This window comes from Schistocerca americana, chromosome 5 (genome assembly GCF_021461395.2).
Source record: "Schistocerca americana isolate TAMUIC-IGC-003095 chromosome 5, iqSchAmer2.1, whole genome shotgun sequence".
Classification (NCBI taxonomy): domain Eukaryota; kingdom Metazoa; phylum Arthropoda; class Insecta; order Orthoptera; family Acrididae; genus Schistocerca; species Schistocerca americana.
Window position 1 is genome coordinate 75,784,501 of NC_060123.1, and position 2,473 is coordinate 75,786,973.

General features: G+C 47.5%; 1 non-coding gene across 1 annotated transcript; it reads right to left on the reverse strand.

Moving 5' to 3' along the window:
- Positions 1-1,754: 1,754 nt before the first annotated feature.
- Positions 1,755-1,828, reverse strand: Trnas-cga. The gene has a single exon. It is a non-coding gene; the product is annotated as a tRNA-Ser (tRNA).
- Between the last annotated feature and the right edge of the window lie 645 nt (positions 1,829-2,473).

The following is a 2,473-nucleotide window of genomic DNA, read 5'->3' on the forward strand; positions in this document are numbered from 1 at the left end:
GGTGCTCGAGAAGGCAGTGGCTGCGTCTTACGTGCTGCGAACGCGCACGGCATAACACCACCTTTCCAACACCCTCGTTGTAGAAGGCAGCCGATTGTGCTTTCCGCTATTGCCTACGCTGGTCTGCTGGTTCTTTGGTGTGCCAAAACGCTGTCCTCATAGCGAGCGGTTCACGTGAGCGGAGGGATGAAAATCAGAGGCAGCCAAGTCTGGGCTGTAGACGTACGATCAAACAGATTCCGTCGAATGAGCGTCTTTGTTCCAATGTGAGGCCGAGGATTGTCATGAAGAAGCACAGTGCCCAATGACAACAATCCTCTTAGCCTCCAGAATGAGATTTTCACTCTGCAGCGGAGTGTGCGCTGATATGAAACTTCCTGGCAGATTAAAACTGTGTGCCCGACCGAGATTCGAACTCGGGACCTTTGCCTTTCGCGGGCAAGTGCTCTGCCATCTGAGCTACCGAAGCACGACTCACACCCGGTCCTCACAGCATGGGTAGGATGCGAGATACTGGCAGAAGTGAAGCTGTGAGGACCGGGCGTGAGTCGTGCTTCGGTAGCTCAGAATGTAGAGCACTTGCCCGCGAAAGGCAAAGGTCCCGAGTTCGAGTCACGGTCGGGCACACAGATTTAATCTGCCAAGAAGTTTCCTCTTAGCCTGTTCTGAACTGCCCTCCGCAGGCGACTTTGTGGCCTTGCCTGTCCACTCGCTGAACAAGATTGACACTCGCTTCCTTCCCTGACCGTATGAATCATAAACGTCAGTCAGTACGCCGTGCTTCGAGGTTCCTACACGATTGCCGCGTTGTTTCACATCCCATTTACCGTATTCGGGGCGCATAAAATCAGGAAGAATCGCTCAGAACAAAGAAATTGAATGATAACAAACATTTGACAAGTGAAGTAAGACTCTTAGGTTTTGAGCACGTTTACGTACTTACTTCCTACTCAGAACCGAATAGTGCAACGTGACGCGAAGGAAATCATACTACAACAAACACTGCACAACACGTCTGCACAAAGCTTTGTCGGACTTCCACTGTCGTTTTAATTTCACGAGCGATCGGAATTTCAAAAATAAAATTGGCCTTGTATTTTGTTTTAAATATGCTTCTGGTTACTTTCAGTGAGTTGAAGTAAAGTATTTTCTCTGGCACGTTCAGTTAATGGCCCACTGAACTGACGCACGAAATGCCCTTTTGGAAACATACAATGACGAAATATTCTAAACCGCAAATAACACTCCTCTATTTTCGCACTTTTAAATATTTAAATACTTCTTTCAGCGTTTGAGGGCGATACCTTCAAACATCTATCAAAAGGCATCTGAGAATGAATATCTTCACCAGTATTTATAGAAAGATGCAAAACACTGTTATTATTGAATGAGATTTTCACTCTGCAGCGGAGTGTGCGCTGATATGAAACTTCCTGGCAGATTCAAACTGTGTGCACCGACCGAGACTCGAACTCGGGACCTTTGCCTTTCGCGGGCAAGTGCTCTACCAACTGAGCTACCTAAGCACGACTCACGGGCGCGCCTCACAGCTTTACTTCAGCCAGTATCTCGTCTCCTACCTTCCAAACTTTACAGAAGCTCTCCTGCGAACCTTGCAGAACTAGCACTCCTGAAACAAAGGATATTGCGGAGACATGGCTTAGCCACAGCCTGGGTGATGTTTCCAGAATGAGATTTTCACTCTGCAGCGGAGTGTGCGCTGATATGAAACTTCCTGGCAGATTAAAACTGTGTGCACCGACCGAGACTCGAACTCGGGACCTTTGCCTTTCGCGGGCAAGTGCTCTACCATCTGAGCTACCGAAGCACGACTCACGCGCGCGCCTCACAGCTTTACTTCTGCCAGTATCTCGTCTCCTACCTTCCAAGGTTCGCAGGAGAGCTTCTGTAAAGTTTGGAAGGTAGGAGACGAGATACTGGCAGAAGTACAGCTGTGAGGAGCGGGTGTGAGTCGTGCTTCGGTAGCTCAGATGGTAGAGCACTTGCCCGCGAAAGGCAAAGGTCCCGAGTGCGAGTCTCGGTCGGTGCATACACTTTTAATCTGCCAGGAAGTTTCACTGTTATTATTTTTTATCTTCCAAATGTGTTTAGTACCGTTTATTAAACACAAAAGATAACAATCTAATGCCAAGTATTAAGTTTTTCAGTACTATCTTACATAGTGGCTAATTCGAACATGGCCAGAATAACTGGATCAGTCACATTCCACTTCGCTTTGCAGTTTTTATCTTTATTTTTCTCGCTGGACGAGATTCAGGTTAGCCCCGGGCTTCTTCAACAGCGGACGGCCATCGACCAGGTGAAACTTAAATCCAGCGACTCGAATTTCACGTGCCGCGCGAGAAACTACCGGTAGCTACCGCTCGATTCTCGCGACGTTCACGTAACTAAGAATCACTCTGTAGTTTCACTTTAAGCAATTATCATTGAAAATAACTGTTAACTTTAACAT